The sequence below is a fragment of the Strix uralensis genome, chromosome Z, assembly GCF_047716275.1.
Source record: "Strix uralensis isolate ZFMK-TIS-50842 chromosome Z, bStrUra1, whole genome shotgun sequence".
In the NCBI taxonomy this organism is placed as follows: Eukaryota; Metazoa; Chordata; class Aves; order Strigiformes; family Strigidae; genus Strix; species Strix uralensis.
The window spans coordinates 23,602,865-23,630,726 of NC_134012.1; the positions used below are offsets into that span (position 1 = coordinate 23,602,865).

At 42.2% G+C, this 27,862-nt stretch overlaps 1 protein-coding gene across 6 annotated transcripts in view; it reads right to left on the bottom strand.

The window, feature by feature from the left end:
- PALM2AKAP2 (PALM2 and AKAP2 fusion) overlaps positions 1-27,862 on the bottom strand; it is a 271,234-nt gene that overhangs the window by 77,136 nt on the left and 166,236 nt on the right. The window contains exon 1 of one of the 6 annotated variants that reach the window (XM_074855292.1): positions 23,153-23,174. The exons of 4 other annotated variants lie outside the window; for them this stretch is intronic. The gene's annotated coding sequence lies outside the window, so the exon portion shown is untranslated. Of the gene's footprint in view, positions 1-21,476; positions 21,524-23,152; positions 23,175-27,862 lie in introns of those variants that run through there. One more of the 6 variants, XM_074855289.1, reaches the window with a different exon arrangement.

Genomic DNA, 27,862 nt, shown 5'->3' on the forward strand with positions numbered 1-27,862 from the left:
AGAGGCAAAAGATCCATTAAGATTCTTGCACAAATCCAACAGTTTGCTCCAACAGACTTCTAAAACCCTTCTGAAAAAAATAGTAAAGCAACCCAACCCCACAGGCAATTAAGTCCTGCCTAAGAAGACATTTCCATTGCTGCATTTGTTGAGTGATGTAAGAATAAGAGAACACTGAACAATTTAATGGACTTTACAATTCATAGGTGTAAATCTAGTGTAATAATCAGGTCATAAATCCTGGGGGCACACAGAGAGCAACTGAGAAAACATGTTCCACGTGAACAGTCTGAACTTACCTGCTACATCAAAGTGCAGGAGGTTTTATCTTTAAGGTCACTTCAATGACAAGTTACTCTGTTTGATTAAAAAACACTGTTATGCTTTTAGTATGCCTTAAATTAGGAAAAAATCTTCATGTGTATCAGAACTACTTCACGAACACCCAGAAATCAACAGTGTGTAGACGTCCGTGGTCTGTGTATGGCCAAGTTTAGCCCTCCAAAACCAAAGTTTGCAGCTCTCAAGTATGCTAATAAGAGCTGAGAATGCTGTATGCAAAAGCAGAACATGGCCCAGAAGCTATAAGTGTAATACTATGGAATAAAATCAGCTTTATAATATTAAACATATGCAACCAAATGATTAGTGGAAAACCCAAAGGCAAAACATTTGCCTTGACCTATTTTTGTTCTTAAATGTATTTGAAGAACTCCTTCTGGCTGTATCTTTATGTAAATTTAGAGATCCTAGCCATGTGCCATAGCTCTGGGTCTCCTATTTCAAAGAACAATACAAAACGTACATGACAGGACTTGTGCTGAAAGTACCCCAACAGCAATTCCCACCTCTAAATGCTGCATAATACCGTATTTTAACCAAACTTTCCCCCTGGATTGAATAAAATAGATGTAACAAGCAGGAATTACCTGGGAGGTCTGCCTCATTGCCTAACATAATGATAATATTTTGCTGCTAAATTCTGCTCCATAAGCACACTGAAAATCGCCAGCACATGTTCAGCATTTGCCTTATGTGACGTTGCCCTCAGTTCACCTATCTTTTGAATCAGGAGCGTGATGAGATTTTATCTGTTTGAGGGACACTTGCAATGACAAGGCAAACTAGCATTTCATTAAAAGAACGCAAAGAAGGTTAAAAATACATTGTGCACACCAGGCTGATTTTGAATTCTTCATGAAAAGTTCTAGGTTTTCTTTCATTTCAGACTGTGATCACTGGCTTTGCAGCATTTTCCCCTATTCTGGATTTACGGTCATGACTCCCCCAGGAAGCTCCCCATGTTGTGCTAAAGGACATAGGTTGTGCTGCAGGCTTAGCTATCTTGGGGCCCTCATGTGTATTAGATGCCAAACTCGTCTATTCTAAACCTGCTGTGCAAAGCCTGTGCATCACCTTTCTTGGGGTCACCCACTGCATAGGAGGCTGTTTGGGGGTGGGGTGGGAATGACCATGTTGTGTCCCACTCTCTGCAAGCACTGAGAAACATCAGCAAGCTTATATATGGTCTGCCTGCAATTAAAAGATTTGCCATCATGGTCAGTGACTTCTCTTGCTCAGGTCAGATTCTGCAGTAGATGATGTTGGATTAATTACAGCAATATATAATTACAGCGGCATGCCAAGTTGGCCAAATGTAAATTCCTTCTGCTGCAGTGTCTCTTCTGTATCTGTCTGTTTCTGTAAACTCCAACCAAGCTGACAGAAGAGATAGGCTGATAAAAAAACGCTGTAACTCACATGGGATTTCTATCATAAAATATGCAGTGCCATGCAAATATCTAAACATGCTGAGATGAGAGCCTCTATCGCTTGATTAGGAAGAACAAGTTAGCATCTGGGACTGCAGGAAAATAAGGCATGACTCAGCAATTACTGATTTTCTCCCCCCATCCAGTCCCTCTTCATTTACATTTTTTTAAGGACTGTCTGGCATTTTGATGAAGAGGGAGCTATAGGGAATTTAGGTTAGTAAGACCACATGAAATAGTCACAGTAGTGAGAGATAAGAAGACGACACAGTCTTACTATTCTCCAAGCCAGTTAACAGAGTTTTTAATTTCATTCTTGCTACTGAATTACAAGTGGGATACACAGAAAAGGTTTGGTTTTGCTTTTGCAGAACCTCATGGGTCAGATTTTAGTTTTTCAAAATCAAGGCTGATGCATCTCTCATCTTGCTTCCTCCCTAACCAAGCTTCTGAAGTTGATGAGGTTCCGACAGACATCACTTATTTTTACAGTAATTTACAAGTTACTTGAGACTTGCAAAGTGATTGGGATGCTGCTATACAAGAAAGTCAGATTGTGAATCACTGTATTTCTTAATTTTGCCAGAGTCCCTGAGAAAAAGGGCATCTGAGATATATATTTCCAGATCTATTTAATCTGTAGCTAGTAAAATAATATTCCAGAAAACATGCATTTTCTAAGTCCTAACCTTTACAAAAAAAAGAAAAAAGATGGCAAGCTGTGCAGGAAGAGAGCAAACTGTTTTGTGTTTGCACAACATGAAACACATTTCTTTGAGCCTAACAAAAATATAATTTCCTCTGACAAGTTTTATCTTGCATTTTCCCATATATGTAAGCTATTTTTTTCCCTCTTATCTAATCAAACAAAATTATTATTTTTTTAAGCTTAGAATGGGCCTTCTTCTGGGAATCAGAACCATGTAAGTGGTACACTGCACCATAAAGGCACATAGTAATAGTAACAAGATACCCAGACAAATGCAGCAGATTATATCAATTCTGTTCACAGTGGAGTTGATGAGGTATCTGCCATTAATTAAACTAGGGTGAGGGCTTTATCCAGTGTTTCTACTGGTCTCCAGGGTTGTGCAGCAGGTCACAGACACACAAGAGTTGGTAAGTAGGGAAGCTCTAGGCTCACCTGTTTCTGACGCTCTTCTTCAAAATGAAGTGATGATATTTTTAGGGGGAGGAGACAAAAAACCTGATACAGTATTTTGTTTTTAAACATGCTTTCTGAGCACTCAATCCTGAAGTTTCCACTCTCAACTTCATACAAACAGACATGTAAGTCCAGGGGACAAGAATGAGAGGCTCAGGCTTGGCAGAGGTTTGCATTTAGTTTGGGACTGAAAAGATACCCTGGCACTTAAGTTCTCCCAAATAACAAGGATCATTAGTTTTAATTTTATTTTCTTCCCTCATCAACAGCTACAGCTACTGTCCTCGCTATATTTAGTTGCCTTTATCTTCTCTCATAAAAGGCACATCAAGATGGAGAAGCGCCTCTCAATCTCAGACATTTTTAGAGCAGGACTATGCTATCATCGTGCCTTGCTGATAACCCTCAAATCTATTTCTTGCAGCACTGTTAATGGAACAGCATCCTATTTGTATGAAGGTAGTTTTCAACAAAAGCAGGATCTACCCTCTGGGATTCATATGCTCTCACTTTAATTAAAAAGAAATCCCATTAAAACTTGCCACTGCCACAAGTGAATCAAATTAATTAAAAAAAAAAAAAAGACTGGAACAAAACATTTTTCAGGAGGAAGCAATTGCAGCTTAAATCTGTACACTTTTAATAGTATAAATTAAAACTTACGACTTGGAAGTATTTTCCTCAGGTCTAAGGAAATCCATTGAAACGGTGTAACAGTGAGTAACACTGTGCCCACCAAAGCTACCCCAGGGAAAGGAATGCTGCTTATTTTTAGGTCCAATTCACTCAAAACTGCACACATGCTAATTGATGGTCATAAAAATTTAACTTCAGATGCAGGAACTGTTTAAACTGTTTAAATATTTACTTCCTTAAAAAAAAAGAACAAACTCAGAAGCAGAATAAAATTGCTCTACTTGCAAATGAAATCACATTTGGGACATCTTTGTTTTAAAGCCTTCAATAACTGAGTCAAGATGTGTTTGCTTTCAATTTCCTACTGTTAAGGAATATGGGTATAACCTCCTGTTGCAGATGAACTTTGCAAGGGTGTGCAATGGAACTAGGTGAATGATGGCAGCAGATTAGACACAAATTAAGTTCCCACTGACTCTGCTGATTGCTCAGTCCTTCAGCTGTGGCTGAAGAGGCAAAGAGATTGCAGAGAGAGGGAGAACAAAAGGATAGATGGCCAGGCTCTGCTTCGGTGGCTCTGTGTGACTGTGTGGCTGGTAGTTGCAAGAGACTGGGGAAGGAAAGCACTGCACTAGCAATGAAACAGCAGTTTTAAAAGACCATCCAATGGTCAGGTCAGGATGTAAACCTCTGCACTTGCTGGGGCAGGTGTGTGAGCCATTGGGGTAAGCGAGAACAAGAAGTCCTCCCCAGGCTGAGGTGAAATGGAGAACCCAGACGTGTCCCTGGGGAGGAAGGCTTACTTTCCGCTCAGCCCACCCCTGACCCCGCAGCCATCAGGGATGTGGAACAAGGTTCGCAGAGTTCCCACCCGAGCACAGCCCAGCTTGAGGTCACAATGGGCTGGGAAGAGGCTTTCTCTCAGGTCTGAGGGCAAACTCGGACTGATGCGGTCACATCTGCACCGGGCTTCGACCCCTCAGCCACTGGTTCCTTGCTTGTTCCTTCAGCTAGGATGCTGGCTGTGCCGCAACAGCCACAGCCTTGGTGCAGGACAAGATATTAACTTAATTAAGCAATGCCTTGACAGCTGTATCTTCAGTGCAGAACATAAGCAATAAATTACTAAACCAGATGAAAGCTCTGACCGTGGTCCAAGCTCTGTTGCATTACCAAGCAGCTAAATAAGCTCCCCCCTAACTTTTGTCATGAAGAAATGAGGACATAGCAGGGGTGGGGGCGGTGGGAGTAACCTCCTTCGCACCACTGGAAGTGGATGTTTGGAGTCGGAAGATACTGTTTGCACTGAGGCAGAGATGAAAACTTCTGGTTGTGGTTTCTGAGCTGGGTCCAGATTTTGCCAACTCAAATGTCAACCCACAACCCTCCTGAAACTCTTACACACCAAGACCACGGCTTCATCTCTCCCTGCTCTGCTCAGGTAGCCAAAGCATTGCCAACCAGCCCTATTTCCAAACTTTGCTGGCCTCTTCCAGTGAGGAAAAAGCTGCGATGCGAGCACTCGCATTGCCATAAGCTGTAAAACTTCCTCCCAGACACTCCTCCCTGGATGGTGGTCTACGTTCAGTTATCTGTTGTGGCCATTTCCACACTCAGCTATGCTTCCCATACATGCTCTTTGTGCTAGACTTCCCTGCAGGCAAAGAAAATTACTTCCAGAGTGAACCTGAGAATCACAGATACCATCCTTAAAAATATGAGTACACACAAGTAGATTAAAAAAACCAACATTATGCAGTGTATATGTGGGGAGTAATTCCATAACACAGTGGAAGAAAAAAGCCAAGTTGGAGGGGCACTACCTCCAATTTTTGTTGTGGCTAAATATGAACTGCTCTTCAGATTAGCCAGAGGTCTTAAGGACTCCAAACTTTATGACAGCCTCATCTGAAATTCTGCCCAGCTGTCCTTATCTTCAGATGGAAATCTTCTTTTCACCTCTGTCTTCCAAAACCTATGCAAACTACTGTTCCTTAACACACCACTGAAAATAAGCAAATCCTGGCAATAAGCCTCGGTACCAACCCACTGTGGGAAGCAGCAGGCTGCAGACTTCTCACTCCACCTCTTCCACTCCTTCGCATGCACTCTGAAACCTCCCACATTTTAGGAAAGCTCCCACCCACTTGGAAATAAAAACATAAAATACAGACTGCCCGCTCTCACCTTCCTCTGCATGTCTAGTTTTGCATCCTTATTCCTGAACATATACATGGTCAAAACCTGACCACGACACTAGCTCATTCAGCATTTATTAGCATCCCTCTTACCTTGAGAGCTCTGCTCTTGAGGTGAAACAGACTCACACGTGCCTCCCTTATGGGGTAAAGAGGATAAAAAACCAGAATTCTGAAAGGACAGTGGTTTTCTATGTGGCCTATCACTGTTGCAGCAGCATTCATGACAAAATAGGATGGTTATGTTAGATCTGCTCTTGTCAGTGCCTCTCTAACAGGACTGCTCATTGGATTTGGGTGGTGGGGATTGATGCTGGTTGGGGTCACAGCAGCACAACCGACAGCAAAATTTGATGTGAATAATCTTTATTAGAAATGGTAAACGATCCTGTCTACTCTGCAAGACCCAGAAAGCGCTCGAAAGGAGAAAAGGCATGCTTGTAAACTTAGAAAAGTTTGACAGAGCAACAGAAAGGATTCCTGTTGGTTCTCAGAGCACTGTCTCTGTTTATGGCATGCTATGGCTCTTTCCTTTCTGACCTTGCACAAAGGCAGCATTAGAGAGGGAGAGAGGAAAGCAGAGGAGGTCTGTTCATGCTTGCCAGAAGGCACTATCAGAGTCCTATGAACAGCAAGAAACATGTTATTATCACTCATTAACAGATTAGGAGACATACATGATCATTTTTGTAGACAATGTGGATAATGGACCATCTGTTGATCTGTTTCACCCTGGGTAGCACATGTGAGCATTTCTGATAGGCTTAAGGCTGGACAGTGTGCTCAGGCTGTATTCCTTGACTGCCCTGCTCCCCACAGAGAGGCAGCTCATCTGGGGTGTGTGACATTCCTGTGTGTGACATCCTATGCAAGTCATTCTTCATTGCTGTCGGCTATCCCTTGACTGCTTGAGATGACAAAAGGTGCTTGGGGAAGTGAGCTTCAATCCCAAGGATTGGCAGTGTTGGACCTGAGGAATAAGTTTTAAATGTGTGCAGAAGCATAAGAAAGCACACCCTCAGTCAAGATGTTTTCTGCCTTCTGCAGATGAAGAACCAACAATTGCAAAGTACGTTTTTGAGAAGAGCTGGCTGTTAACAATTCAGTGCTCTCTTTCAAAACATTGACTTAAGCAGAAAAGCATTTCTGTCCTGTTAATGCCTTTGTCTTACATTCTCCTTTCTTCTGTCACCCAGTTGTTCAAGTCTACCCCTACACTGATATTTTTCAGTGATGTTCTAGTTTTAAGCAGTGTGTACAGGTGAGTTAATTGAGACCCAAAGACCTTAGGCAGCTTGCCAGTCATGCTAATTAGCTGAGCAAGGAGTATGTTAGCTTTATAGCAGAACTTACAGACTTAAGTTGTATCAACAACAAAAATGATGCCGTGTGAAGCTGGAGTGTGTACATGGTAAGAAACCAGTGTGTAAAAACAAGCAACAAAAAATAATTCACTGAATTCACTGATCAGAAAGACTCCCAAGTTAATGGTGATCAGACCAAATCAAGATTTTATTACAAATGGATTCTCACCAAGATACTCTTTACCAACTGAACTAGGGAGAGTAATTTGAAATGCAAGTGAACGCAAACCCAGATCTGATTTCAAGGAGAATTTCCATATGGAAAAAACATGAAGAACTGCTGGCAAGCAATGGATATATCGAGGGCTAGTAAGATTCCGAGCTGGAAAATGTATGCCTGACCACGGTGAAATTTCCAAACCGCAGAGGATTAAATCTAATTGGATTTGAAGTTGCTGATAAAAACCTTTGAGTTTTGATGCAAATGAAACTGTATTTGAGTAGAATCCTCTCCATCACTGCATTATTTCCCTAACCAAGATAACTACCAAAGCTACAACATGTTTATGAGTCCTTACTGATTCAAACTTTTGTTGTTCACTGCTGTACCCCTGGGATTTTCAATCACTTTTGTGCAGTCCTGTCCCACATATTTTCTATTTAGCTTCTGTTGACAGATGTCAACCTTTAAGATTTTTTTTCCCATGCACGTTCAAAAGTGTCCCAGTTATACATCACTAGGGAAATTTCAAAAATTTTTCAGCGAGTTGTCTTAATTGACTTAAAAAATAGTAAGGGTCATATGACATAACACTTTCTCCTGGCTTTAGATTCTTCCTATAAACTCAATCAGCCTTATTTTCTGATCTAGAGCACCAACTGATTGATCAAAAGCAGCAGCGGAGTGGCCCTAATCAGATTTTAGACCAGGCCACCAATCTCTGTCTCGCCAGGCCTGCTTCTAATTTCACCTTCTGATCTTAAATCAGTCATGCAATCTGTAGGGGAATTATAATTATATCCAAATCTACCTGAAAGCAACAGAAAACTTTTTGCTGGCTTCCTTGCTTCTGCACAGCCTCCACTGACCGCAAGGCTGCTGGAAATGCTTCCAGAGTAGGACATACCACGGCAGAGTTTGTTAGGCAACTCTTTCTTTAGTATGAACCAGGCTTTAAAGAATATGTTGAAATGGGTATTAAATCAAAGAAGCTATAAATGCTGCTAACCAAACGTCTGGCATACACATCCCTTTCCAATTACACGAGTGTTCTTAAGACCCAGCAAAATGGTGCACCACACACAAGTGCTTTCAAATCAAAATACTCATCTGCACCTCTTCAATTAAAGAACCAGACAGTACTCAACAGCAGGCACATAAGTAAAACCAGCTGTATGAAAAGAGATGCATCGACATGGAGACCCCTTTACAAATCTGCTTCATGTGGTCAACTTTATGAAGATGATGAGTTGACAAGTCAAATGTTTGGGAAGGAGTCAGAAGCCACATACGTTTTGGTACAGTTAGCCTCTAAAAAGAAAATTAAGGGGAAACTTACTTTGAAATTAAGCAACCCTGTACCCTCTTCCTGCAGAACCCCTTGCAAATTGTTCTGGCTAAATCTTCTCAGAGTCTGATTCAGCCTCAAAATCCCCATGCTTCAGTAGTCTATTTTAGTTGACCTATGAGTACATACAAATAAGGTAACTTAAAATACATTTGAGTATATAGCATATCTAAAAGGATAACTTTTGTTTGTTTTTACTTGCATACATTCATATTTTTGCAGGAGAAAGGTGATGTTCTACAGCTTCTGCACTAAAACCAATTCTTTGAACTTACTGTGCCATATTCCTTTAAACTCCTCTTCAACAGATCAAAGCATCTGGTAGACAACGGACATGCTTTAGGAAAGCTGTAAGAACTAAGTACAACGTCTTGTTAAGTCATCATTATCCCTGTGCCTGTAGAGAAGCTACTGCAGATTTGAAAGCCTGTCGGGCCATAGCTCCACTGAGACGGGATAAAGCCATGAACTCCCATTCTGCTTTGATTATCAACACATATGGCAACTGAGCCACAGTCCAAGCTAGCAAATCGAAGGGGTTTGGATCAGCCAGTGCTACCTGTTTTTATCATTCTTGCACATTCCATGGTAAGCCAAAAATCAGTGAGCAGGCAGGTGACTACTGCCCCATGAGTCAGTGCAGCTATGGCACACTGCATTCTCACTACCTCCCCACCCATGTCCACTGGGGTTGCATGATTCAAGGTAGCAATCAGAGTACAAAACAATTACTCTTCCTGACATCATCCCAGCCTCAGACCGTGAGAGCTTCCTTTTGCCCTGCCCCTGCCTCGTTGTTTCCTCCAACCACTTCCCAGGCTTCATCTTATGACAGTTTCAGGGTGGAGTAACACAAGTCCAGAACCACCAAAAACACTACACATTTTGAACTATTAGTACAACCAAGAAGTATCCAGTTCTAGCAATGCAAAAGTCTGGAGAAGAAATAAGTAATAAGCAATACACCTGATCCTGGCTGCAGCAATGGAGAAAAACCTTTGAAGGCTCCTTCTAACTTCTGTGACCGGCTGGTCCTGCATGGGAAATACAGTTATGACTTCTAAAAGTATGTCCAGAAACAGTGAGAGTTAACCTAGGAGGCGGAAATTAAGAACCCACCCCACATTTTACATCCTCCTCCTCATCATCCATGGTAGAGGAGCTGATTTATTACTCAGAGTCAAACCAAGACTTGTGGAAACATCAACGTGTCAATCACAACCATTAAGAAATGTTTTAGGTTTGAATTTTACTGGAACTAGTATGCAATGAGACAAGATGATTTTGTTCTTTGCTGGGACTTGGCAGCCCTGTGGAGTCTATTGGTAGCAATGCTGTCTACCGAGCAAGGACCTGGGTCCACTTTCTTATGCTCTATTTTGTCTACTTAAGATTCTGGGACAGAACCTGTATCTTATAAGGGGTTTATATAATTACTTAAATTCAATTTCCAATCTTAATTAGGGATGCAACAATGAACTATTAATAATATTCAGAGCAGCATCAATCTATCCCTGCTATTCCACTTAAGTGGTAACAGGAACTAGACCATCAGGGAAATAAATTAAAGACAATTTGAGTTTTGAGAGAAATGTCAGAACAAGAGGTTGGGATCTGCATTCTTGCAACAGCTTGTGTCTGTGGGAAATCCCATGGGTACCAGGGAAAACAGGAAAAGGTGGGATGGTGGGCCTACTCACAGTCTGATAAAGTAAAATAAATGCACAGGACTTCACAGGATTCAGACCCTGCTGCTGAGCATGTGCTTCAATAAAATTAACTTCAGTGCAAACTAAAAAAGCCTAGTGTCAAACCTCAGTTTAGGCATCTTGCCTGATAAAAACAGAAACGCAATATACCCCACCTCACTATCACTCTTAAAGAGCATTCTCCCATTCCCTTGAAGGGAGTCAGGCTGGACCAGGAATGAACTTCTTGCACTATGTGTTAGATGCCAACAATGCTTTACTTGGTTAAGAAGCCTCTGATAAAAAGCTAAAACGCTAAATATGCAATTGCTACTGACTGACAAAACTAAGCTGTAGTCATACTTCTCAGAAAAAACATAAGACTGTACTCTGCATGGCTTCAGTGTTTTGCCAGAGCAAACTCAGTTATCTGCTGTAATAATTATCAAATTGCTTCATAAAGAGCACTGTAAAAAAGATTTCATTCTTACTGAAATATAAAATTAGCCGGAGGAATCTGAATCTTCAGAAGGGCAAGTCTTTTGTGGAAATTAACTGAATTGACTCTGCTTTGAATTAAAATTAAGCAAAGAACTGATTTTTCAATTCTGAATTGAATAGCTGAAACCTTTAGTTGTATCTTTAAAAGTTTTCACTGAAATCACACAATAATATCCTGAGGAAAACTAAAGCCTTGCTACTTTTTTCCCTCTCAACAATATCAGTTTACAGCTCAACAACACAAGGGTGGAGGAGGAAATGCCTTTATTCTCACCTTCCAAAAAAAAAAAAAAGTTCCTTTTCAACAGGCTTTAGTACAATGAGTTTGTCATCAATTGTTTGCAGGAAACATCTCACATTTTTTCCTTCTATGCAATAAGTTTGATCCCAGCAGGTTGACTTAATTTTATAAAGAAAAAAAAAAGCTACATACATATGAAAGGCAAAGGAGAGGCAAAAGGTCACGTAAGAAATCAGAAATCCCACTGAACTCAGTAGAATTACCCACACAATGCTAACAGAAGATACAGGCAACGTGGGAACACAAAACCAGAGCAATATGGATTTAGAAGTGAGAAAAAGCATATGTGACTTCACCAAATAGCATTAACAAAAGCAGCGAGTAGCAAGAGCTTACTCCATTATGACAGAGTGTCAAATTTACCACTGCAGGGAAGAAGTAAGTAACAGCATATGGGCAGCATTCCCACTATAAGCCTGGACTAACAGGGATTCCTAAGTATCTTTTTAATTTTGTTTGTTAATTTTGTTAAAAGGTGCTGCGAATAGATTGTTTGGCTTGCAGCAACAATACTGCAACATGCAAGATCAAGAATTTAAGAACAAAAATTAAATCTTTACTCTTACTAATTTTCTTTAAGAGTGAAAAGCTATTTCTGATAGAGATTTCTGATGTTTCTCTTAGTAACTTCTGCTGATGGTGAAAAAGCCAACTGCTGCTCTTGCTTGGAAAGCTCTGCTCTTTCTTTGAAATAAGCAACAGTAATGCAGTAACTCACAGCTGTTTCAGAGAAAGTAACATTCTAGAAAGAAACAGGAAGGCATGGATGAATTATGCTTTTTGGCTGTTTGTATTAACCCCTGTATAAGCTCATATCAGGCGAGATCCAGAGGGTTTCCTCCCCAAAACCAGGGCACTGCTCCTGGTCTACCCTTTGTAAGGAGAAGCAGCACTGTGGGAGAACAGGAGTAAGGTCAAGCCTTCAACATCTCCTGGCTTCATGTTCTGGATGAGTGTTATGCCTGCCATGTATACACATCTGATGTTGAAAATGCAGATGCAGGATGTATCAGCAAAGTGAAAAGACTTGCCTGGTAATTGCATTCCAAGAAGGCTTTTGTAAATATAGGCAATGTCTCAGGAGCAAAAAATGTAATTCAGTCAAGCTGGTCTAAGGTACAACACAACAATTCTGTGGTGAATCAGACTGAAGGACTGTCATGGTAACAAGGGCCAAAATCTTTTTCTCTGCCACAACACCAAATCTGTATTAACTCTCCAGCAGCTGGGGCAGTTACTGACCTTCACTGGTGCACAGCTGGCAAGAGAATTTGGTTCAGCTGGTAACCTTCTCGTGGGTTCTCCGACTACTGTCACATACCATGTTACTGTCTAAGCACACATCATATGTGAGCAAGAAACCTCCAGTATCAACTGAACACTCAGAGCACTTCCCTGAGGAGAATTAATCAACCTTCCTCCCAACCTCACATAAATCAGACAGTGACCAGAGCCTGAATATGTATGTAGGATATGTACACTTTATTCTTGTTTAGGCCCCTGATACCCAGTGCCAGCAAACACTTCAAAGAGAAACTCATAAAACACAGAAGGAAGAAAAGTTTTGAGGTGGCTTCAAGACAAGAAAGAGGTTAAAGGTGGAGAGAGGGGACAGCTTGCCCTGCAGAACAAGAGACTGGGGATGCTAGCATTCGGGGAAGGAAAGTGGAGACAGTGCAAAGGTGAAGGTGACCCAGACTGGAACATCCTCAAGAGTTGTTTGCTCCTGTTGAGCAAGAATGTGAGCCAATGCGATTGCCCTGGCCAAGATGACTCCCAAGGTCAGTCCCCTGAGCAGTTGCCTGCTCCAGGGCAATGATGTTATCCTCCATCTCCGCACCTCCTTCCCATCACAGGCTTCATGAGAAGTAGGACCCTGTCCTGCAACTCCAAGGACAAAGAAACTCTGGCAACACTGTCATTGACTGCAGGAAATACTGAGAGGGGCTAATAATATATTTCTCTGTTCATTTGTGTTTGCTAGCAGAGAGAAAAATCATAGAGTCTTCTCTTGCCAAATCATGCCCACTGGCATTACTGAAAGCTTGAGCCTTGGGTTTGCACAATTTGTTGTTTTGGAGGAGGGGTGGCTTTTATCAGAGCTTTTCAGAGAAGGGTTTAAACCTCAGTGTTTGAATAAGAGTGACAAAGGCTCCAAAGAAGTAATTCTTTCAGACTCCTCTGATCTTTACAATACACTCTACATCTAAATGTTTTTGTTAGTTTTTAACTCTTCAGTCCAGGAAATGTTGTGAAACTTTAAAATTAAAAAAAAATATAATTACAGTTAATAAGCCAAAACTTGTTATCGGTGGAGCTGCTCTTTAGTTAAATAAGAGAGGACTTTACTTATTCCTTAGGGCTTCTTGTAAACTGAAGAATAATTTGGTTTTAGTCTCCTTATGACTTTTTTCTGTGGAGAACTTTGCATCATCTATAGCAAGCTCTATATCAAACCCACATAATCCAAGTAAATCTCAATTTACTAGAAAAAGTAAACTTCAAATACTGTTCTACAGCATGAATTGTTACTGTTTGCTGTTCTGCAGGTCACTGATGTCCAGCAACAGAATATACACACAAAATCTGTTTCACCAACCCAAAGCTAACCATACCATCCAGCATCTAGTCCCAAATGTGAAATGTAACCGAGCAGTACAGGCCTGTTTCCATACTGCCCAGCTCCTTAAAATGCTCAAGGTCCTGATAAGAGGAGCCTGAGAAATTCTGTCAGCATGATGCTCCACAGTGGATTTCCTCTGGTGCTGGAGCCCACCACCACCTTCTTGAGGAATGAAACCGTCAAGTCATTAAAAAGTCCTGACATCATGCCTAGCAAGGTGAGGTCCTCCTGCTGTGAAAGTGGGTCACCTTTTCTCTTTAAAAAAATTCATGTATCCTATTTCAAACTCACATTTGCCACAATAAGAACCGCGAGCCCTTCAGTGTCTCCTTTTTAACTTCTCCCCCTCCCTTTTGTCTCCCAAGGAAATTATTCATTAGATCCATAGCTAGGAAGATTTAAATGGCATGATGCATTTCCCAAAGCAGCTGCACTCAGACAGCTGATGCCACTGGGATGCTGGGCAAAGCTCACATCTATGTGCAAGCCTTTTAACTACAGTCAGTCCCCATCCATAAAATACAGCCGTCCCACTGTGCATGGCTGTTACACTCCTACTAAACTCACAGGTCCTTGACACCTAAGAATGCATAGCCGAAAGAGCTGGCAGAGCACCCACAGAGGTAACTTGGTATTTTGGTGTTCAGCTGTTCACTGCTCACTCCCACAGTCTGGACCAGCAGCTACACCTGTGCCTGGAAGACACAAACCTTCTAAGAGAGAGTATGAGCAGAGACCTCTGGTCTGACGTTTCATGCTTTTTCTGCAGAAGTGTAAGCGTCTGCAGTGAGTAAAGTACTGAACAATCAATCCCTCCCACAATACTGAGAGAGGGGCACAACCTGAGCCGGACCCTGCTGTCCTCAAGAGACGATGACCATAGTGTGAGCGCTGTCCATGTGTCACAAGGCTAACGTGGAGGCAAAGGCGGCACTTGTTACATTGGTAGAAGTGCTTTAGTCTTTCATTATCTCGGTTTCTCTGCATCTGCAGATGAGTACTTCTGGCTGATGCAACTTGGCCACAGCTTTAAATGCCATCTGGCTCTTGACTTAATGAACAGTGGCACAAGTAACCTCTCACTCTCCTTCTTCCACACTCACCACTATTTTTAATAGAAACTGAGTTGTTGATGTGACAAGGCTTTTACACATTTTTTTTGTTTTTTTGCCTCTGGGTTGCTTACCTAACATGACGACAGACATACCCACTGTAACATCTGCACCTGCACGATCCCAGTTTTATTTTCCATTCTGCAGAAAAATGTCCCACAGACAGGGGAACAGGAGTGCTTAAAAAATACCATGCACATGCTCCTCTGCCCCCACAGATGTACATCCCAGCTAATTGGCAATCAGTTGGCAATATCCTCTCAGGCTTAGAAAGTCCCTTTTTTGACAGTTCACACTGCTGAGAACATAGGGTGTTGGCTTGATTTCCCTTCAGAAAGCTTACGATAATCCAGAGTCTTGGAGCATGCAAGAGAACAGTCCCATCATCCTTTTCTTTCAGAAAGAAAACAGCTTTCCAATGGGAGATGGTTTAATACAAGCCCTATCCAGCTCATCACAGAGAAGTCATGTCCTTTACCCAGGCCAGCAGGATACACTGACTCGCCAGAGTCATCAAGAACAGTAGGCAAGACATGCCCGAGAGCTGAACTTTTGGGTTTCCCACATATCCCACAAGAAGCAGAGAAGAACAAAGAAATTTTGCTGTTGAATCATTGCTGCTATACAGATGAAAGCCCTGAATTATGGAGAGGCCTGGGGAATGAATGAGAAGCAGAACAGCCTAAAAACATTTTATTCAGTGCAGAAGGCATCTGATGACATCTGACAAAAAGACATGAGCAAGAAACGCCCCTAGAAGAAACGGTAACTCTATCACAGGATCTTCTTTTCAGCACAGCTGATTCTGAAAAACTTGTTTATGTACCAGTCAGTCTCAGTTTGGCTCAATCACCAAACACTACTTGAGTCCAACCATGACACTGGCCACTGTCATACCCTCACCCACCTCCAACAAGTCAGCAAAACTACAGTGGAATAAACTGCCACTCAAAGCTACATTCTGGGAAGTCCTGCTTGCGTGTTAATAGTTTCACAAACTGGCTCCGTGACTCTCTAAATATGCTAGCAGCTGTTGTCCTCTTTCCAGTGACAACTCCAAACGTGAATTTTTCCCCCAAGGCTGATCCTCCTAGAAATTTCTAAATTACCTGAACTCCCCATTGCTATCTCTAAATTAATTAGATGGAAAAAGATTTTCAAGAAGTTTAAGGGCTTAAAATATATCCTGGTCAAAAAAGCCAACTAATTAAAAGGTATTTTTAATTTAAAGTGAGAACTATTCCCTAGAAATCTTTGTCAATACACATTCTGATCCGCTGTACCATGCCACTTCTGTTCTCATTAACCAAACTGACAAACACATTTTATATACTATGATGAGCATAAACCTGGGCCTTACAGATACATCACCCCAGAATGCCAAATAGGCAACAGGATAGAGGTGCTGACAGTGCCCGTCAAAAATGCTGTTAAAAGGCCTCATTTTCAGAAAGTGAACGGGCATTTGTCTTCAGTCTATGCTGGCTCCTCTTTTAAAGCATTTCAGATGGAACAACCCAAATTCCTAAAAACTCCTCAAAAGTCTGGCTGCTGCTCTGCTTCCTCAGAGCTGCTGTTCACCAGGGATTCAGAGGGGACTCACACGGACTTAAGAAGCAGAACAAGCTTGCATTGGCAAGAAAATATGTCAAGGAAGCTAGTATGTCTCTGTTTGACATTTCTAAATTAAACAAAGCCAGGAATTGAACCAGAAGAGTGTAAATGAAAGTATAAACGGCAGGTAGCCCAAAGACAGTGATGGGAAGCATTGTGGAGACTGGGAACATCAAATGGATTCAGGACAGACTCAGGCTCCTATCAGATGAAACAACAGTATCTAAAGCCAGCACAGGTTCTTCTATGCTACTCTTTAGATCTGACAGTTGGCTGGATTAAGCCAATTCAGGTATATTCTGTATATCCACTGCTTTCACAACAGAAAAATATAGAATTACCATAAATAGTTTTATGCTTGGACTTGATGATCAGAAGGGTGTTTTCCAACCTAAACGATGCTATGATTCTATGAAAATACTGAAAATATGCAGAGAAAGGGAAAATACTTAAAAGAATCAGACCACAACTTTGGCTGAATTTTTCTTTTTGATGATTGCTGCCAGCAGCAGGAGCAAGGAACAATGAAGGACTGGATCAGTCTCACTGATCTGATGAGCTCAGCCAAGCCACCTCAAAACAACGCTGTTGGGAACCTGCCCTGGTGCGTCCCTGTCCCAGCTGTGGGCTGTGAACAGTCGGAACAATATGGCGTTGAGACCTGAACACATTTGAACTCTTGTGGTTGCATTTCCTCCTCACACACCTGGTCCTCCAGCCCTTTCTTGAGACTTTGGCTGGCCACAGTCCTCCTCTCCTCAGCGAGAACAGGCTGTGACAGTAAAATGCATCTTGAAAACATAGGAACAGCTGGAACATCAAAGCATGGCACAAACCACAATGGCCTATTCACCTTGCATGTACTTTTAACTGTTTTAAAATCAGGTTAAGTGACTCTCTGGGTTTATTGATAGTAGTTCCCATACCAACATACAGGTTCTCAAGAGCATCACCAGCAAAAACCTTTTCTTGCACTTACTCTTGGGGCAGGGTAGCAGCTAATGGGGAACTCTAAAATTAGAAGTAAAATGACTTATTTATGAGGCAAGTTGATAGAATAATATTTAAAGATTTGAGATTGGCTTCACATTGTCTTACGAAGCTACAGTAGCACTGTGATAAATTCCAAGTAGAACAAAACTAGAGAGGCAAAAGGTCTGTACAAAAACTGCTGGTTAAATTTCACCTGCTTTAACAAAAGTAATCTTTTCTTCTTTACTTGTGGTAAAACTGCAACCTTTATTAATAGATTGATAGTGATTTAATTAGTTTGACAGTGGGTTTTGGTGCAGGATGCTAATACCAGAGTACATTTCAGCTGATTCCTATTTCTGGTCTAATGTCTTTCTGAAGCCTGCCCAAGAAGAATTATTAAAAAAAAAGGGAACTTCTTAAAAGTGAAGTTTTTTCAAAGATGGGTGGATCTGGGTTATGTATTAGCAATCCTATTAGGGAATTATTCTCAACTGGCACTACTAAACTTGCCCCACATTTAACAAGACACAGAAATAGGGCACTCCAAGCATGTATACAGATGGAGCTATATTTTTCCCTGGAGTACTGGGGAAAAAATGGCTGTTACTAAGCTCAGCTCAAACAAATAATGAGGCACAAGATGTCCACTTGAATTCTCTGATACTGGGTAAAAAAACAACAGCTGTGATGTCAAATATCTGTCCCTGAGAAGAACTGTTAGGAAGGAAGCTACATATGTCCTTATGTCCATTTGCATTTACACCCAGGCCCAGTCAACAGAATTGTCATACTAAGTTACTCAGTGATTGAGGCAGTGGTGTTTGTGGTTTTGGTGTTAGGGTTGGGTTTTTTGGTTCTATTCAAGTCAGTACAATCCTAATGTGTTGACAGTGTAAAGGTATTTTGCAATTATCATGGCAGGAGACAGTTTTTCTCACAGTTAGTAAACTGGTAAACTTTAGCTGATAGAAAGGGAATCAATGTTACAGATATAAGCCACCTTCCACTGGTAGTACTACACCCACTACACCCTTAAAAAGTTTTCCTCATTCATGCATACATTATACAAACAGATGTTATATAAAGCAATACAAAAAGATGTAGAAAAAAGCTGGTAAAACACGAAGAACTCTTTGCTTCCAAAGTACATTCAGTGATGTGAATTTAGCAATTTACACACAGAAAGTTTTCTGCTCTTTTTCCTTTTTAATGCTGAGAAAATGGGATAAGAGAGAAATTACAATGTCCAGAGCCACAAGACATCAGTGGAATCAACAGATTCTGGAAAAAAAAAAAAATCCAGATCTTTGATAGCATCCTTTTCCCCTGGATCATGATTCATCTCTTTAGTCAAATTCTAAATTCTAAAATGAACATGCTTTTGTGATTCAGTAGCACATACCAAAGTTTTCCCAAGCACTTATACAAGTCTTCTAAAGTAATATTCCTAACCCTTCCAAAGAGGTATATATATTTTGAAGGGAATTTGCTCTGGTTTTAATACATTTTTGTCTTCTCTGTTATTAATAAGGGATTAAAGAAATCATTATCTCTGACAAACAATACCTAGAGAAAATTCTCACTTCTGTAGTATATCACTTGTAAGTATCAATCATATCAAGTGATTTAATACTTGAGTCTTGTTACACCTAAGTATTTTTACATTTCAGAATTACTCTAAAGGCACAGTTCAGCTTTCTCCTGTAAACCAAATATCTTACTGTCATCAAATAAACTAAAAGTGAAACTCTGAACTCTCATTAATTATAAACTTAAGTCAAAGGATCTCTTTTTAAAATTAAGGATGGCATGATTTACAGTTGTAATGGATTACTAAAGATTGTCCATCACCAAAAATAAGCCCATAATTTGTATTGCTAACCCAGAATTTTAGTATGAAAAATGTATCCTCTTTTTTGTTAATTCTGTCATAACACCAGAACAGTTATTAAATTAAATTATAGCTTCAACACAGTGTGATTGAGCAAAGGCTGTAAAACAGCCCTGAAGATCTTAGAACGTGGAGAAGAAAAAGGAAGAAAGAAGAGTTCCACTTTACAGCTGGGAAATTTCTGCACTGAGGATTGAGACTTGTTTTCCAGGACGAAGTGAGATATGTTTGTGGTCTCCCGAAGTTACTATATGCAATGCATCTTTTTTAAGGCTTTATACATATTTCAGTACAGATTTACCATGATTCTCACTTGATCACAGAAAACAGTATTGGAAGGGCCCTGAGATGCCATCTTAGTCAACATCTAGATTCCTGCAGTCAACCACGATGGCTATGATGACAGGTTACTATTAGGTTAATTTAAAAAGTCTTCCCAACATGAGATATATTAGATGACTAACTCTCTCAAAACACCTTTCACATTTCTTGCACCACAGAGGTAGCTTACATTACCAACTCAAACCAGACATTTTCAGATGGGTGAGATGAATACCAACTCTAATTGACCTACCCCAGGATAGAGGAAGACTGCAAGGCTTGCTTCCTCACTGAAGGCTAAACTGCAGAATCATTCTCCAGGTCTCCCTCCATCAAGCTGAACTGTGAAGTATATTCTTATCAGCAGAATAATTCCAGATAGAAAAGTTCATAGAGCTCAACTGGGTTTCTTGCCACAAGTAATTAGTATTTATCCTTCACAAGGATGAAACAAACTGATGTGGAATACTAATTTACCAGAGCAATGTAATCCAAAGTCTTACAAATATTTAAGCAGAAATAACTTAAAAGATTTGGAGATGCAAAAGAAAAAGAATACCATTTTGGCATATGGTTCAAAAAGAATTACATAAATTATAGATATAACTGCATTTGCTGGCATTCATTCAGTGCTGCTGTTATATTTCATAATTAAACTTAATTTTATAGAGCTGTACTCTAGTGGTCTAGGTCAGCAGTCAATTAAAGAACATCTCTCTATAGGACAAATGCAATACTCAGGTAAGTGAGCATCATAAATAAGCAGGCCAACTTTTTTTCCTCACGTAATTGGAATGCTAAGACTATCCATATCAGCTTCAGTGGACTTGCTCCTAGAGGGCAGGAATATTGGAAAGGACTTTTCCTCAATGAATTCTGAGTCCAGAATTTTGCTAGGGTACCTTCAATAACTTTTGGCAGGGAGACAAATACAAAGAAACAGACTAGAAATGGGAAGCAAACAATGAAAAGTTGTACAAAAGTAACACAAAATTGAAGATGGACTTCAGGCAGCCGAACAACAGGGCCCATGTGAGAACCTAGATGTGCCACTTCAGCGAAGACAGAAGCTGCCAAAGCTTTTTTTTTTTAAGGGGGGAAGAAGGAGAGGCAGACAATTTTGGCAGCTTGAACAACCCTGTTTACCCCACAACCACAAATGAACTAACTGCTGGTCAGTTAAAGTCAGAACTGCCTGAGAATCAGTACTGCAGCACATTGACAAGAGAAAAATCATGCTGTGAGTGGTAATAACAGAGACAGTTCTAGATGTTGCATTATGTAGCTCTTCATGTCTTGCTATAAATGCAGAATCAATAGCGCTCGCTAAATCAGCAGGTGTTTCCATAGCAAAAGTGAGTTTTGCAGTTTAGACAACACAAACCAGGCATGAATTAACTTATCCCATGATCAAAGTATACATCACGCTGCTCAGGATTCTGCTGGGTATACTTTCCATGCTGTAAGCCATACGTTCCTGTATTCTTCACTTAGCCAAAACTCTGGCTGAATTCAACAGGAGTTTTGAGTAATTTGAAAGGACTGGGAAGTTATGTACACATCCCTTAGTACAGAAGCTGCACATCCATAGAGAAGGAAAATGACCATCAGCTGCCACAAAAGCTACTTCTTAGCTACTTCTTATTTTCACTATTTTAAGACATCTATAAATATGGATTGATTTACTTAAGAACTCACCTGGGACCTATATCTTTGGATAGGTGCTTGAAAACTAATACAAAAAACAATGTATCATTTATCTAAATCCAGTATCTGTATGTAACGTTTCAAACGTGTGCAAACTTACTTTGGCAGAGGCTATCAAAGGGCAGCAAATGGACTGGCATTCAGACATAAAATGAAGATAAACTGAATAAAAAACATTCAATACTGACCAGTCAGAAACACAATTAATACACTTAAATGAACACAATTTCAGCTATAACTTAATTCTCTGTGGCGTGCAGGGACATAAAAGCTGTGACCTAAAAATACATGAAATAACTTGCACTTCTTAAGGAAAAAGAACTCATGGGGTACCTCAGATACTGATGGATGTATATACACCTTCCTTGGGCTCCTGAGGTTGGTGAGACCAGAAAATGTAATTGTGAAAGTGAAATAAATCCCTGTCAGATACGCAAAACCTCTGCAAAACACTTACACAGCATGAATACAAATTGACATACCAGGGCTATGAGACAATGCTAGAATCAGAGGATATCATTACGACGTTGAACTGTTAATCACAGTTGAAAATAAAACGTGTTTATTTCGTTGGTAAAATCACAACTGGGGGATCTGCTCTATCTCTTCTAACATTAGGCTGGTACTTATTGCCCTAAGGTACATCTCTAGGAGCTGATAAGTGATTCACCTTAAGATAAAAACCAAACTTCAGTATGATGACTGCTGTTTATGGCTAATGATTAATGTCATCGACAACTCAAACACTGATATCCACAGTAGCTGCCTACCTGCCCACCTCAGTAATAATTTCAGTAACTTTTTAGGAAGAGACACCAATGTTTGAGAAGTTTACGCTGCAGTGGTCCTAAGCAGAAGCCAAATAAAAAGAAAACATTTAAAACCCATGCTTTGCTGTTACTGAGGGATCTAAAAATAGAAAGACTTGGAACAAAGGTACCGGAGATTTTCTGTTAAAAAAGGGGAGTCCAGGAAAAACTGAGATGGCCATGAAAAAAACATGCTGATTAAAAAATAATTACGTCACGGGTTTCTCAGGATCTTACCAAACCCCCTCCACGCCACCACCGCGGCTCTCACCCCCCCCCCGCTGCCCCCAGCCCGGCCGGCTCCCGCGCACCGCGGCCGCTCCTCGGGGAGGGCTGCAAAGGCCCCCCCGGACCCCCACACGGCAGCCGAGGCGGGGGAAGAGCCGCCCCTCCACCTGCGGACACTGCGGGGGTGCGCGCACAGACCTGGCTTTCTGTGCCCGGCCCCTCCGCCCCGTCCAGCACCCCCCGGCGGTCCGCGGCCCCCCGCACCCCCACGTCGTGAGCCCCTCCCGTCCCTAGGGAATGTGCACGCGCGGGGGGTCCCGCGGGCGCGGGGCTGGCGGGCACACCTCGCGGGGTGTGCGAGGACAAGGGCAGGCGTGCGTGGTTCCCCCTAGCACCCCCCCTTGCCTCTCCCTCCCCCCCTTTTCATTCTCCCTTCCCTTCCCTTCCCCTCCTCGCCTCTCCCTCCCTGCGTTTCCATCTTCCCTCCTCGCCTTTCTCCGGCCCCTTCTCGCGTCTCTACCGCCCCCCCCACCCCTTACCTCCCCCTCCCCACTTTGCTTCCCTCCCCCACCGGCATTTCCACCTTTGCCCCCCGCTCCCGCAGCCCGCCCGCAGCCCGCCGAGGGCCAGACAACTCGCCGGGGCCGCAGCCCCCGCCGTCTCCCTTCCCTCCGCGCAGACAGACAGACAGAAGGACGCGCGGACACACACGCGCGCGCACCCCCGCGCACACAGCTACCTCTCCAAAGCGCGCCCGCTCCGCCGGCGCGCAGCCCCGGCACGTCGAGTGTCCCTTCCTCCTCTCTTCCTCCTCCTCCTCCCCTTCCCTCCCCGCCCGCCCCTTCGCCGACGCCAGGAAGAGGGGGGCAAAGCCACCGCCCGCCCCGCCCCGCCGCGCCCCGCCCCGCCTCGTCCCGTCCCGCGGCGAGATGCGCCCCGCGCGGAGGCTCCGCGCATCCCCCCCGGCTGCCGTCCTGCCGCGGTCGGGTTACCCGCCGGCTGCGAGCCCTCTCCTGTTACGATGCCCGCGCCGGGAGGGAGGGGAGGAAGGAGCCGAGCCCCGGGGGGGCCGGGCCCGGGCCCGGGCCCGCGGGAAGCAGCGCGGCGGCGGCGGCTCCGCGGCCCGCCTGAGGAGGGATGTGCAAAGTGGCGGCGCCCCGCCGCTGGCACCTCCGGGGGTGTCCCGAGCCCTGGGCTTCGGGGTGGGTTTGCCGTTGGTTGGGTTGTTGTTTTTTGGTTTGGTTTGTTTTTTTTTTTTTTTTTTTAATTTTCTTTGTCGGTTTATTGGTGGGGTTTTGTTTGTGTTTTTTTTTTTTTTTTTTTTTCTTGAATATATTTTAGTCAGTGGAGCTGACTTCCATGGGTTCCTCAATGTCCCCTTGAATGCAGATGTGCTTGCAGCGTTCACAGTGGGCTCTGGCAAGGTTTTCCATTGGTCTGCCACCCCTCCTGTGAGGAACCTCTGCTTTTTATTTTTGGTTTCAATACGAACTTAATTATCCCCCCAGCTCCTGTGCTGGAGAAGAACAGCTCCTAAGCCCTTCTTTTTGCTGCTCATGGGTTTGCAGACCTCTACTGTAATCCTTTTACATCATTCCTTCTGGCTGAAGAGTTGCAGATTGCTCATGGGGGACCTTTGTCCATAGACCATTCTGTATCTCATCATCCTTGATGCCCTCTTGAACATCATCCTGAATCTAATAAATCCTATTTGAGATGAAGAAATACACAATATTTAAGATGTGGGCAAACCATGGATTCATACAGTGGTGCAGTGATGTTTTTCTCTTAGCAATTAATATTTTATGAGGAATTTTTGAGCACAGAGCTGATGTTTCTATGGAACTGTCTGACATAACTCTGAGATTTTACTGATGCAACGGCAGCTCAGAGCCCACTATTTTACACAATTGTTTCTCCATGTGCATTATTTCACATTTACCTACACTGAATTTCTTCTGTTGCCCAGTCAGCTTCATAATGTCCTTGTGTATTTCTTCACAGTCTTTCTTATAACTGACTTGAGTAAGTTAATACCACTGATGAACTTTGCTATTTCATTCCATTCCCAGGTAACATATGAGTATACTGAACAGCACACATCCCAGCACTGACCCTCTGCAGAACCTCACACTGTCCAGCACCTCCCTTCATTGTGAGAACTGGTCATTTACTCCTGTACTTTGCATTTTATCTTCTAAGCAATTACTGAGCTATACCAGGGCTTTCCCTCTTGTTGCTATCGCTGCTTAGCCTCCTTAAAAGCCTTTGTCAAGAGCCTTTAGGAAACCCAGCCTGCTATGGTAATTAGATCACCCTTATCCACATTTTTGTTGACTCTTTCAGAGACCTCTTAGAGGTTTGTTTAAGGCAGGACTTTACAGCAGCAATGTTGACCCTCCTCAGATAGATTGCATTAATCCAGGTGTCCTTTAGTTCTAACCCAGTTAGCATCTCTGTATTTGCACAGTACAGGAATGAGGTCTGCAGACCTCTAGTTCTCCATAGTCTGTATTGAAGTTTAGTGTCACATTTGCCACCCTCCACTCTTCAGGTACCAATGTTTAAATTTTGTTTGCTGCTGTTGATAATTCAGCTGCTGCACTCTCTGACGAGAACTCAGGGACACAAATGCTCACATACAGGCACATTGCTGCCCAAATGCGGTGATAGTGAAAAAGTCTTATAATAAAAGCTAATGGTATGAGGAAATAGATGTACATACAGAACTGCAGACCTGTAAGCCAGTGCTATTAATGTAAGTAAGAAGCTATCTCAATAATTAACTATATGCGGCCACTACCCTCTTTGCAAATGTATGTGTCTGAAAGCACACAGGATATGATACAGACAAAACCCCACCAAGGTCTGTGACCCAGGGAACTGTTTGCCATTCTCCATATCTGCAGCCATCTGTTTTCTCTCTTGCATAGTTTGCTGTAAATTCTCTGGATCAAGGATGGCCTTTTTTAATGCATATTTTTTACTTGCCACTAGCATATGGCATGGGAAGCAGGAAGGGACATCAGCCCTGAGCTGATGATGTTTCAGCTGCACCATCTAGGAATGTTCCCAGGAACGTCTGCAATTCAGTTACCTGCCCAAAGACCAACTCCCACCCTTTGTCCTTCTAGGATATGGTGCAGTTCTGCAGGGTGTGTGCTAGAACCCCAGTACAGCTTCATTCAGCCTGTTTGCAGGGAGTGGGCAGGGAGCCAAGGAAAGCTGCACCTCTGACACCTGAGGGAAGCAACTGTGCATGGACGTGCCTCACTGTTCATGCCTGCCAGCCTGCCCCACGGGTGTAAGACTCTGTACTCTCACAGATAGGTACGCCATCCAAATGGCAATGTGGGGCTGCTAAGGAGAGAGAGAGGAAGAGGAGCGTGGGTATTGCATCCCTTTTGGACGTTACACAGGTTTGACCATGTCTGTTGGGTTTTTAGAAACTTCAGCTGCTAGAAACAGAATAAGCAAATTATCACAAGGAAAGGAGGGAGGAAAATAAATTAGTCTTTTTCAGTTGCAGAAAACTTCAGAACCATGCAGAAAGGTCCCCTCCAGGCCTGCAAAACATAATTAAAATAAGCATAGTCCAGTCTCATGGTTTTTTAAGGCCTCAAGTTTTGGAAACTGACAATACTGCACTGTAGAGAAAAATGTGTGATATTCATAGCAACCAGAGATGTTACACTGCGAAAAGGGGAACTTCAGAGCTCCTTTTCCTGGGTTCCCACCCCTCTGCCCTTTGTTTCCATCAATTAACTTCTGCTCCTGCTTACTGGCCTCATACAGGGTTGGACTGAACTGTGTGACTGCAGCACAGATTTTGTTCCATTAGATAAAGCAATATCACAAATGACACTAATACTTTTTGAATATTTTTTTCTTATGACAGGGATGCATTTACCTAGTATGAACTAGGTAACACATGACTAATATACCACAGAGGAAATCAAATGTGATTTCACTGTGTATATTTTAATGAGTTTTGCTTATTGCTTCTAATTTGCATGTTCAGCAGTTAAAACAGCAGAAGAAAAACTATGTCTTAAAGTTTTGTTTTAAAGATGTATTTTGTTTATGCTCTGTATTTTTTTTACACTATTACAGAGGGCTTGAGGTAGGGGGAAGAAGGAATTAATCTTTGCCAGAGTGCAGCTTTCCCTAATTTTTATCTTAAAGTTAAAATACCTTTACCTAAATAATGAATTGCAGGGTTAGTTGGGATTGTCCTAAAACCTCTGAAAGTAGGAGGAGTATAAAGATCAGCTGCATTAACCCATTATTTGTCAAGAAATTTAGTTATTTTTAACACTCAAGTAACAGTTCCTCACCTGTTATTCCCTTTCAGGCCTGCTTTATGTGCCCTGTGAAGTGAAAAGCGATATGTCACCCCCAGTATTACCTCATTTCTCCTCTAACAACTAACCAATGTACATCCCAAGGCTGTACTGAACATGTAGGAAAAACTGACAACAACAGATCTTGAGATTAGTGTGATGTCCTTGGGAAAGCTCAAGGAAGTGCAACCACGTATCTGAACTGCTTGTAGGAGGCTGTAAAACTGAGGATGTTTTTCTATATACATAGACTGTAGACAAGAGGACTCACGCCACTGAAGTTTGTGGGAACCACGGACATTCAACACCTCTGACAACTGGGCCACATGCTTGTGTGAGACCTTGTTATTTTACAAAAAGGCTCTTATTCCTACACTTTTTCTTCTCTGCCACATAAGATGACCTAGTTTACAATCTGCCTCTGTACAGATGTGTCCTCTTCCATGGACAGAAAGAGGACAGAGCCATTCCCAACAAACAGTGCCTGGAGTTCAGAAGGGGAAGGGACAGGGCATCTCAGGTTGGGGAGATAAAGAGAAGGAAATGAGAGACAAAGATATTTGGAGGAGAGGGGAGAGAAATACAGACAGAAGAGAGTGAAGCCATATCCGTATCTGCTGCTCCTGCTTTATCCAGAAGACAGAGGAGTCACTCAGAGTTTTTGCTTTGGGACTTTGTCAGTATATTGGAGCCGAGTTTCAGTGAGGCAGTTTTTTTTATTGTTATGCAGTGAACCTTCAAATGGAGAATAATTCAAAGGGGATACCTCTTCCTATTAGGAAGAAATTCTTTCAGGCTGCTGTTTTATAGCCCAGCATGCTGTTCTTGTTCTCTATGAACTCCCAAAGATGCTGAGAGCAGTGCAGAATAAAGAAGGGAAGGAAAATACTGTGATAATGATGCTGGATATGCCAAGCAGTTTTATAACATTTATAAAATGAAATGCAGTCCTGAAAGGTGATGCCTGATCTGGTAGCCTCCACACTGAATTTCATTGACTATGAAAAATGAGTTTTGCCTGGGATGCAGATTTTTAAGTGTCTTAGATTAGCTGTCAGAAATTTTGTGATTAGATTCATTTTTCTTTCCTTGTGGTTCTGCTTATT